This window comes from Coffea arabica, chromosome 2c, assembly GCF_036785885.1.
Source record: "Coffea arabica cultivar ET-39 chromosome 2c, Coffea Arabica ET-39 HiFi, whole genome shotgun sequence".
Lineage (NCBI taxonomy): Eukaryota > Viridiplantae > Streptophyta > Magnoliopsida > Gentianales > Rubiaceae > Coffea > Coffea arabica.
The window spans coordinates 33,866,667-33,879,004 of NC_092312.1; the positions used below are offsets into that span (position 1 = coordinate 33,866,667).

Sequence of the window (12,338 nt, forward strand, 5' to 3'; positions counted from 1 at the left end):
CATGTAATTTGGAGCTCTGTAGATTGTGGAATGACCAAAATACCCTTGACTGGTCAATCCTTTGCTTCAACTTTTGACAACAAAAATGGCCGACTATATTTCAACGTTTTGACTAGGAAAAATGATGAACTGGATTTGTGTCTCATGATGAATGTAGAGCTACTTCTTAACTTCAAAATAACTTGAGAATCACCTCAATCCGATTCCTGTAACTCAAGGCATAGTCAAAATACCAAAAGGTGTCAAAACTGTCAAATATTTCTTTTTTTATACTTGATTGTATTTCATCCTTTGAACATTTTACACTTTATATTCTTTTTAAATCACTTCAAAGTATCAACAATCATCCAAATATCTTCTCAATTCATTCCATTTGATGATTGAATCAGTAAAACTTACAAAAACATGAAGTTTTCACCATTTTGAACATATAGAAATGCAATTTTTCATACTTAAACCAAAAAATACATAATTCACTAGAAACCTAGTTAATTAGTTATAAAAATGAATAAAACACACCAAAACTAAATAATAAAACATACTTAAACACTCAAAATGCATACTTATCAAGTCCACTTGCATCCATAAATATACAGATGGGTATCCGTTGCAAATTGGAATTGCACTTGAGTTACACTGCTAGAGACTGCAAAGGAGATTAAATCTCATGATGGCAATATCAAGAACTTAATTTAAGGGAAGCATTTTCGATCATTTAAATCAAGCATATTTAGAATTTTAATAGTTTTAGAAATTGATTTGTTATTTGGTCATTATATTAGATTTGGTATCACAGTTAATTTAGGAAATATAATTCAGTCATGTTTTGCTATTATAATTAGATTAATATTCATGGTTATGTTTTTTTCTATTTAAGGACTTGAAGTCCTACATTTGTAGGTTGAGGAAATTTGGTTGTCAATAGAATAGTAGTTGTTAATTCCTCCTATACCCTCTCCATTGGTCTTGTGATTAATTAGCCAATAGCTTTACTCTTACTCTTTTGTTTCATGTTTTTGTGACTAATCAAAGTCCATGGCTCGATCGATATTGTGACACTATGACAAAAATGGCCTTTCCTGCCATGCCTATAAGGATACTTGCTGGTTTGTGTCATTATAACACTCCTATCATGACACTTATTATCAACTCAATAATATATACTCTAATTTTTTTTAATTTTATCAGATATAAAAATAATAATGTGCCTTTAGACTACCTAATATGACACTTGAGAAGATGTGAGATGTACCAAAAAAAAAAAAGACACCAAACGGCATCGTTTGATTTTGGCGAAGATTCATTTGCTGTAAAATACTCAAAATTTTCATTTTGCCGGCCAAAACACTTACTCAAAATTTTCATTTTTTGGCTCCACCATTTCCAGCCCCCTCCCCCTCTCTCTGTCTCTCTATTGTCAGATTCTGATGTAGTTGGTGGGAAAAATGGGTAGCAGCCAGGCAGCAGTTTCGTTCCTGACCAACATAGTGACGGTTTCCTTTGAAAGTGTAGATGTTGAAGGGGATCCGCTACCAGTCGCTGAACTTAAGACCAATAAAGCCTTCGTCTTGTTAATGGGAGAAAACAATGAGTTGGTGAAATCAACTGTATCCAGAGAAGAAGCGAAACGCAGAGAAATCAAGAAAGGATTCTTTGGGAGTCTTGAGAAGATGGCAAGCCAATTAATCTCACTTGTGGTAATTGAACTTTCTCCTTCTTGTGTCCGAAATGACATATTTGCTTAAGTCATTGGACAAGACAAACCAAGCCACGTCTGGTTGCAGAAGATGACCCCAAAAGAGAAATCTACGAAGTCCAAACTCATTACTGCAAGGGAGAAGACACTTGCTAGATTGACAATGGATATGCTTCGTAGATAGGCTCTTAAAAGCCTGGAACATACGGATTCCTTAAAGTTGCAGTAGGGCAATGAAGATAACCATAAGTTGGAGGATTGGTCCCAGAGCAATTCACTTTGTGTTCTTGCTCCTGCAAAAGAGGAGAGGAAAGAAGTAAATGGCTTTGAAAAATTAGATTTGCATTTATTTCTTATTCTTCTGCGCCCGATTATGGGATTGTATCTTGCAGGATTCCTTGGAGTTGGAGGATGACATAAGCTTAAGATGTGCATTTGAACCTTTGGGTGAAGGGAGAGAAAATCAAGAAACATCTGCTACAAATAAAAGTTCATCTTTTGCTGAAAAACTGGCACCAGAGAGCGCTAGAGCTTTGCCTGAAATAAGGACATCTCCAGAACTTATATCTGGTAAAAGAAGTGACTTGGAAATTGGCAATGCTATGGATGTTGGTAAAGAAAAAACTGGTGTCACCATGCCTAATTCAATTGCATCTGGAACAACTTTCCAGCTAGTTACACCTTCATCACCCTTGGGATCAGAGAACCCAAAGCAAGGAATTCAGGAAGTTAAAACATTCAAGAGTTCTTCCTCGTTAGTTACTGAAATTTCGGGCCCAAAAGCATTCCCTTGGACCCAGCAAAAAGCAGAAATTCCCTTGGACAACTCTTACTGCAAGTTCTTATAGACTTAGTGTTGATTCTCTCATTTAGTTTCTTTTGTTTATTAGATGGCAATGCTTTTCATGTTAGTTTGCAATTCTTTTGAACCCTTTCATTTGGTTACTTTTGTTGTTGAAGGATATTTGAGCATTAACTTTTGTTTTTAAATTACTACATGCATTCTGTTCTTTGGGATAATTTTACAAGTCCTTAGAGTATTTGATTGACGGAATGTACAGTAGGGAGCACAACTAGGTTTCTTCTTTATTTAAAAAAAAAAAAAGAAAAAACACTCCTGGCAGTTAAAAGTATCAACATAGCTTAACAGCATCGACAATATCCTGACACTTTCGATTGTCAAGAAAAAAGATTTTTGTTGGCAGATGGGATGCTATAATAGCATAGTTTTCCTGACACATTTGAATGCTACTAGCCTATCCCCACATTGGAAGGGACAACACTCGTTCGAGGTGTGAGAAAAGGTAAAGTGTCAGCTTAAATTATCTATCTGACACCTTTAAATGCCGTTAAAGGTCATTTTTGTTGTAGTGTGAGTTATTTTTTGGTTTATCAATTATTCATTATCTAATATTTTAAATTGATATATTTACTTCCGCTACTTGATTTTTTGTGCTAGCATATTACACCATATATACTTTCTCTTACTACGTATTTTCTTTTATTTAATTTGATACTCTGGTGTGTGTGTGTATACTCCAGATGTACGTAGGCAAAATTCTGACAAGTTTAAATTGAGGACTATTGAACTTATGTGGCTTATTATTTAGCCGTTGGATGAATAAGCATACCACATTTTTAATTTGTTATGCAATCCAATTACCCACATATATATGTATGGCATTGAATATAACCATGCAGGTAGTGACAAGTGCAGGGTATGCATATAACAATTAAGTTCATTCCATATATAGTTAAGTTTTACATTTATTAAATCCCCACACGCGATTTTTTGCAAGTATACAAGTCGAGATTGAGTATAGAGCATTGAGGTCGAACCCATAGGCGAGATTGTCAATTATCGATGGTTTTTAAACTCCTTTATTATTTAGACTGTCACAAGTGCAAGAAATTGAATCTGCACTATAAACATGAAATAAAAGTAATAAAAGTAACAATAAAAAGCTCCTAGGGTTATGAAATTTCTCACTACTCTTGCAAATGAAAATTTTCGATTAATTGAATGTTATTATTTTGGCTAGTTATGACGTAATTCCCTAATGTACGTAAAACCTACTCTCATAGTGAATCAACTATACTTGTAATTAAGCTATACCTACTCTCGTGGTTATCAAATGAACTATGAGCTCATTTTTTCTATGAAATTACATGAAACATGTCACTAAACCCACAAACGTGCACATCTATTCTTGTGAGTGTACTCTTTAGGTTTAAGACTTTGTTAAACTAGTCACAAATTCCAATTCTCATTGTAAACTTAACACCTTAATATTATCATAATTAATGGCCAGTTAATTATGATTAGTTAAACAAAAGTGTTAAATAACTTGCTCAAAATAATATCACCAAATAACCAAGTAAATATCACAAACAAAATCTAGAAATTTCATCCATAACTCTAAGCATAAACTTTAGCAAAACATAAAAAGAATAAAAGAAAAGACCATACTTGTATTATAGCTAAACATGAACTCAAATACAAAAGAGAAAGTGATAGGAGAGAAGTCACCCTTGTCACATGAGATCCAACTCTCCATCTTGCTCTTTAATTCTTCATCCAAATCTAACTATAAATACAAGAAGCATAAACTACACTAACTATACTATACTAATTAAATAAGAAAATTAGTGAAAACTACATTTTCAGTAGTGTCTCAAGCCTTCCAAAGTTATCAAATAATCTCAACAAAGACCCTATTTATAAAGAATTCAAGCTCAAAGTGAGTTGTTTCTAGTTGGCAAATTTGTCTCTTAAAATCATCAAAAGGTATTTCTCCAAGTTTCCACACTTTTCTTTACAGCTACATCCAAAATTCTGAGCTAGTGAATAGCGGGAAAAATTGTGTGAATGTAGAATAATTTGATGTGCAAGTTGCAAAAAATAGGGGAGAATATATGAGCTATGGAATACGTGAGTTGGAACTCACGTATTACCCCACGTTTTCCTCTTTTGCGGGTTCCCGCTTTTAGTTTCAAATCTTCTCTTTACTCTTTACTTTCAGTTTCAACTACACTTTTCTTGATGATAGAAGCTAAACTAACTCTTGTGCAAAGCATGAAAGTTGTATTCCTTTGAGTTAGATTTCCAATTATTCAAGAATCATCTAATTTGGAGCTCTATAACCTGAGAAATGACCAAATACCCTTGCCTAGTCAAAACTCTGTTTCAGCTTTCAATAACAAAAATGACTGATTATATTTTGACATTTTGACCGTGAAAAATTACGAACTAGATTTTGATATTTTCACAAGAAATGTAGACTATGTGTTAGCTTCAAAATAACTCAAGAATCACCTCAATCTGATACTTGTAGCTCAAGATATAGTCAAAATACCAACATGTGTCGAAACTGTCAAAATTCTCCTCTTTTTATACTTGATTGCATTTCATCTTTTAACTATTTTCCACTTCATATTCTCTTTATATCACTTCAAATCATCAACAATCATCCAATTATCTTCTCAATTCATTCCATTTGATGATTGAATCCTTGAATCCTACACAAACATGATGTTTTCACCATTTAATCCACAGAAATGCAACTTTTAACACTTAAACCATAAAATGCATGCTTTCACTAGAAACCTAATCAATTAGCTATAAAAATAATTAAAATACACTAAGGGTACGTTTGGTTTCCCATGGAATTGGAGTGTAGAATTGGAATTGGAGCCTCAATTTCAATTCTTGTGTTTGGGTACTATCTTTTCAGTAGAATTAGAATTGAATTGCAATTCCAAATCCATCGAATTCCATGGTTTCAATTCTTTGGCTGGACCAAAGAATTCCAATTCCAATTCCATGACCGAACTCCTCAATCGGGTCAACACGCGGGTCTTGTACGGGTAAAATCTAAAAAATGGGTCAACTATAAAATTGATGGAAAAAACTCAAACCTCGCTCTTCTCTTTCGATTATCAATTGCCATATCTAATGCTCTGTTGGAGCATTCCTGCCGCCGCCTCCTCCACTTGTGCTGCCTTCACCCATCACTTTTGCTGCCACCTCCACCCCTCCATGCTCCACTCGCTGCCCATTGCATAACTCAGGTTGAAATTGTGGGGTTTTAATTAATTTTTGTCAATCTCCTCCTTCCCTTCCAGTGAAGCTACATTAGAAGAAGTCGTCTTCGGCCCCTCCAAACTTCATTCATTTGCTTTGTAGTTCCAGATCTTCATCAAGTCAAGAAACCCCAGTTGCAAACAATAAATACCGCACTTGTACGGTTTACTCCAGGATTGACGGATACTTTAACCAATACGGCATGCCTGTGCAATTTACTCTCTACTATTCCAGATTTTTCAGATAGAATTAGAGTTTATAAAGGTAACTTAATAATTTTTTTTTCTATTAACATTGTTTTTTTAAGGTATTTTTTTTGATAATTTGTGGTAGTGATTGATTCTATGCGGTTATTATTATTATTATTATTTTAAGCTTATAATTTACGATGTTATGAGAACAAAAGAACAAGTTGGTCTTTGGTTTCCATTTTCTTGTTTGTTTGAGTTTTAGTTAATTAGTCAAAGTTTGACTTGGAACCCATTCGGGATAATGCCTGAGGATTTGAGGGTACTTATTAGGAACTTGGATGAAAAACCAGAAGAATTGGGAAAAGCTTTCATAGTTTTCTCATTGCCATCTGCTCTATATATACAAGTACAATGTGCACCTCAGACTCCCGTGATTTCAGCCCCAATTTACCTAATTATGTGCAATTACCAATACTACCAAATATAGATAGATACTATAAACACAAGATACCCAAAACTGCAGCCGAGACTACAGCCCAGCCACCAAGTATATACACTAATACCCCCCTCAAGTTGAAGCATGAAGATCGGAAATGCCCAACTTGCAAAGAATGTCATCAAACGAACGTTTGCCAAGAGCCTTGGTTAGGATATCAGCGAGTTGGTGAGACGAGGATACAAATTGGGGAAGAATGATACCACGACGAATCTCATCACGAACAAAGTGACAATCAACCTCGATGTGCTTGGTGCGTTCATGAAACACAGGGTTGTGAGCAAGATGAAGAGCGGACTGGCTATCACAATAAATCCGCATAGGAGATGAGTGAGGAACGCCAAGAGAAGCTAACAAACCCTTGAGCCATTTCAATTCACAAGTCGTAGAGGCCAAAGATCGATACTCTGCCTCAGCCGAAGATCGAGAGACGGTATGCTGTTTTTTCGTTTGCCAGGAAATTGGAGAATCCCCAAGAAAGACAAAATATGCCGTCAAAGAACGTCGAGTCAAGGGGCAACTCGCCCAATCCGAATCACAATAAGCCGTAAGATGAAGAGAGGAATCAGAGCGTAGCAAAAGACCTTGCCCAGGATGAAGTTTTAAGAAACGAACAACTTGAAGAGCCGCCTCCCAATGACTATGCCGTGGCTCCTGCAGAAATTATGCCAAGATATGTACACTGTAAGACAATTCAGGGCGAGTAATCGTCAGGTAGATAAGACGACCAACAAGACGCCGATAAGGCATAGAGTCAGGAAAGGGCTCGTCCTTAGCTAAAGCAAGGTGATGATTTTGCTCCATTGGTGTGCCGGCAGGTTTAGCACCTAACAAACCGGTCTCAGAAATAATATCGAGAGCATACTTTCTCTGACAAAGAAAAATTCCAGTCGAATTTCGCGCTACTTCAAGACCAAGGAAGTACTTCAATTTACCAAGGTCTTTCATGTGGAAACAATCATTCAAATAAGTTTTAAACGCATGAATGGCATCACTATCATTCCCACCTATCACCAGATCATCCACATAGACCAAAATGGTCAACTGAACTTTGTCACGCCGAAACGTGAACAAAGAATAGTCTGAGCCAGATTGCTGAAATCCATATTGAACCAGAGCCGCAGCCAGCTTGGCAAACCAACACCGCGGTGCCTGTCGCAGCCCGTAGAGAGACTTGCACAGACGACACACTTTATCCGCTCCGGGTGCCGTAAAACCTGGTGGAAAAAGCATATAAACTTCCTCCTCAAGGTCGCCATGCAAAAATGCATTGTGCATATCCATCTGATGCAATCCCCACCCACGGATCGCTGCTACTGCCAAGAAGGTACGAACCGTGACTATCTTCGCAGTGGGTGCGAACGTCTCAGTATAATCAAGACCCTCGATCTGATGATTCCCAAAAACAACCAACCGTGCCTTGTATCACTCGATTGTTCCATCTGCATGATACTTGATATTGTAGACCCATTTACTACCAAGAGCCTTCTTTCCCGTAGGCAAAGTAGAAACTGTCCAGGTCCCATTATTCTCTAGAGCCTCAACCTCCTTTCTCATTACCTCACGCCAACATGAATGCTGCATTGCCTCTTTAAAACTGGTTGGTTCAATCCCTGTAGTTACTGCAGCCGCGAATCGACGATGCGACAGAGAAAATTTAGCACAATTCACATAATTTGTGATGGGGTAGGGCGTACCTGAGGATGCCAAGGAAGAGGAAGGAGAGCTTGAGGAACGGAGGGTAGCTGTATGCAACACATAATCATGCAAACGAACTGAAGGTTGTCGCGCTCGTTTGCCGCGACCAAGATCCTCTGCTGTACCTGTAATCTCTGCAACTTCAGGTATTGGTACGGTCCCATCTGCTGTCACACCCTCTTCCACGGACTGTCCGTCATATTCAGAGACTGGGGGAGGTGCCTCAATCTCAGGCACGTCCTCCAATATAGTAGGCTCAATGACAGTAGGCAGAGGATCTGGAGGTGCCGATCTTGCGGAGTCCGTATGGACAAAAGGAAACACGTGCTCAACAAACTCAACATCTCGACTTTCAAAGCAAACCTTCCTATCTAGATCATACACCCTCCATCCCTTTTTACCATATGGATAACCCATGAATATGCACTTATGACTTCGACTTGCAAACTTATCCTTTTCCCGATTAATGTTCTTAGCATAGCATAGGCATCCAAATACTCTAAGATGAGAAATAGATGGAGGACTTCCAAACAAAATTTCATATGGAGTTTTTCCACCCAAAACCAACGATGGAGTACGATTGATTAAATATCCTGCAGTGAGAATGCATTCTCCCCAAAATTGAATAGGTAAGTTAGCCTGAAAATGAAGCGCCCTACCAACATTCAAAATGTGTCGATGTTTCCTCTCAACTCTTCCATTTTGTTGGGGTGTCCCAACCATGGAAGTCTGATGAATAATGCCACACTCCTTAAAATAATCATCTAAACAAGTAAACTCTGTACCATTGTCACTGCGTATAATTTTGACTTGTTTATTAAATTGTCTCTCGGTCATAGCCAAAAAATTCTTAACAACATATGGGACCTCATGTTTCCCTTTTAACAAATAAACCCATACACCACGAGAACAATCATCAACAATAGTCAAAAAATAGGTAGCACCACAAAAACTAGCCTCTCGATAAGCTCCCCACAAATCACAATGAATTAATTCAAAGATATCACTAGCTTTACGGTCACTAATAGGAAAAGGAATACGAGTTTGTTTTGCCCGGAAACAAACGTCACAAGGTTCATGAACACCTTTATTTATCTCTATACTACCATCTATTGTAGGGAGCTTTTCTATGACTCGCACAGAGGGATGTCCCAACCTTTTATGCCACAAATCCATATTCTTGACTGTAGCGGCTCCATGAGCATTGACCAAAGGCTCCCCTCGTGCGACATACAGCCCCTCAAGTTCTTCACCCAATCCAATCAGCATCCTCGAAGTGCGGTCCTGGACAACACATAAACGATCAGTGAATTTCAATATATAAACTTTGTCACGGGCTAATTTTGAAACAAATATCAAATTGCATCGCATTTCAGGAACATATAAAACACCCTTGAGAAATAATTTTCCTACAAGAACTGTTCCTTCTCCTATTGCCATAACGTATTCACCATTTGGCATTTTCACGGGACAAGGAGGTATTCCTTGAAGCTCTACAAATGCAGTTTCCTCTCCCGTCATATGATGCGAAGCACCTGTGTCGAACAACCATTGTAAATATGTCTTACCATTAAGCCGTGACTGAGCAACTGATGTATTATTCGTGTGAGTGTTCCAGAGAGACTTCAAAGTCTCCCAATCAGCTTTGCTCAAGTTCTCCAATCCAGCTTTATCAGAATCATCAAGTGGTCTCCCATGGGAAACATTAGCAGCCGCCTGTACTACCCCTTGTGCAACATGAGCCCGTGCTACTCCACCACGACCACGCCCCTGGTTACCATGTCCTTTACCTTTTCCTTGAGTCGAATTTCATGGCCACCAGTCGGGATAGCCATGAAGACGAAAACATGTGTCCATGCTATGTCCCGGTTTTTGGCAGTGAGAGCAAACTATTCCATCGTCTTTTCGGTCCCCCCCTGAATTCCGAGGGCCTAGGCTGACTGTTTTCATGGTAAAGCTCACCGGATCAGACCGATTGGGAGCTGCTCGCGTCATTACCTGCACTTGTTCTTGCTCTGTAACTTGAGAATAAACCCTATGAAGGTTTGGAAGAGGGTCTGAAGCGATGATGTTGGAACGAACATTACTATAAGATGATTCATCAAGCCCCATGAGGAATTGATGCACCCGCTCTTCCTCTTGACGCTGTTGAAGCCGTGTAGCGAAATTACACTTGCATCCATTACAAGAACAAGTAGGCATAGGATCGTAATCATTCAAATCATCCCACAGTTTCTTGAGTCGACCATAATAAGCCATGATCGAATCCCCGTTTTGTTTGCAATTTGCAACCTCCGTTTTCAATTGATGAACTCGCGCGCCATTACGAACAGAGAATCGCTGCTGGATATCATCCCATAATTCCTTTGCTGTTTCCTTGTATGAAATCGTGGAACGCAAGCCTGGTTCGATAGTGTTAAAAATCCATGACACAATCATGGAGTTCACTGTCCACCAATCATCAATTTCATCAGAGTTCTGGTTCGGCTCCTTAATGGTGCCATCAATGAAACCTTGTTTCTTCTTTGCCCTCAACGAAATCCTCATGGCCTTAGCCCATTCTTCATAGTTTGGTCCTTTGAATTGCGTCTGCGTAATTAAATTGCCTGGGTTGTCATTCGCGCTCAATAAGAACGGCGAATTGGTCTTCAAACTTGAAACTTTTTGATCTGTCATCGTCCTAGGATTTATAGTCTAGGGGTTCGGTATTGTTTTCAGAGCCAGAATGCTCTGATACCATGAAAAACCAGAAGAATTGGGAAAAGTTTTCATAGTTTTCTCATTGCCATCTGCTCTATATATACAAGTACAATGTGCACCTCAGACTCCCGTGACTTCAGCCCCAATTTACCTAATTATGTGCAATTACCAATACTACCAAATATAGATAGATACTATAAACACAAGATACCCAAAACTGCAGCCGAGACTACAGCCCAGCCACCAAGTATATACACTAATATTGGACATTTTTTATTGATCCTGAGGCTTTTGGAAAAATCAACTTTGATTAGAAGTAAACTAATAATACTACTGCTACCACCATTATATTCATCTCTTAATTTTCTATCTCTTGCTTTTAGCTTGATTCGCAATATTAACTAGTAGTACTTCTTAATTATCCTATCATTTTTTAGGGATGAAATAGCACAGATAGCTCATTTAATATATTATGTATTGCATTTTCTGCAAATTAATTTCTGGTATGTTGGAGAACTCTACTTCTCCTTTCTAATTTCTTAGACTGACTTGCACCAGGAAAATAATTCTGTTCACTGTTTAAAAGTAACTCATTATATTGTATGACATATGAAAGTAGGCTACGTGTTTGATTTCCTCTTCTGATTTCAATACGGCAACATCAGAAACTTACATGAGCAGAAACCGCCGAGTTTTGCATTATCAAATTTTCAGTTATATGCATCTTCATCAGTCAAAGTTTTATGTATTTTTACGCTTCTCCACTAAGTTTTGTCTGTGACCTGTGTAGCACTTGGAACTCTGTGCAGAAAGTGCAGAAAGCATTATTGCAGTCGGATGTCCATGCAAAATCTGATAAAAGTCCTGTAACAGTAGCTGTGTAGCACTTGGTGTATGATAAAATTAGTGACGAGGTATGTTATAAACGGTAATGACTTTTACAAATAATCCCACGATTGAATTTATTACAGGGTAGTGGAGAGAGGTTTTCTCCAATTAAATGAAGCAGAGCCTGGTCTACTTGAACAAGAACTTAAACTAACTGCTTGTAGAGTAACATCTGTAAGTAAGCCTTGGATATAACTGCAATTTCCCATGATTAAGCCTATTAATTCTACTTCCTTATTTTGTTAACTTTTCACACCAGGTGCAGTGTCTTGTTCTTTAAAGGAGGTGAGATTATTGTATACTTGTTGTAGCAAATTAGTGACCCCGTCAAATTTCTTGGAAGGCACTGAATATTAGATGAGAATGATATTAAGAAGCAAGAGGAAAAGCTAGTGGCAGGTGCTTCATTTCTTGTGAAAATGGTACATTTGCTCTACAGCTAAAGCAAAATGGTCGTTGTGTCCTTATTCAAGTATTATTTGTCAAAAGAAAATGGTCTTAATTTAGCATTGAGCTTATGCAGTTTTATTGTCACCCTTACCTGGCATGGAAACATTGTGAACTGATGGCCTGCGTAGGTCTGCA

The 12,338-nt window shown here is 37.9% G+C and overlaps 1 long non-coding RNA gene across 1 annotated transcript; it reads left to right on the forward strand.

Moving 5' to 3' along the window:
* Positions 1-11,690: 11,690 nt before the first annotated feature.
* On the forward strand, positions 11,691-12,068 carry LOC113723109 (uncharacterized). The gene is made up of 2 exons (XR_003456890.2): positions 11,691-11,927; positions 12,013-12,068. It is a non-coding gene; the product is annotated as an uncharacterized lncRNA (long non-coding RNA).
* The last annotated feature ends 270 nt before the right edge of the window (positions 12,069-12,338 follow it).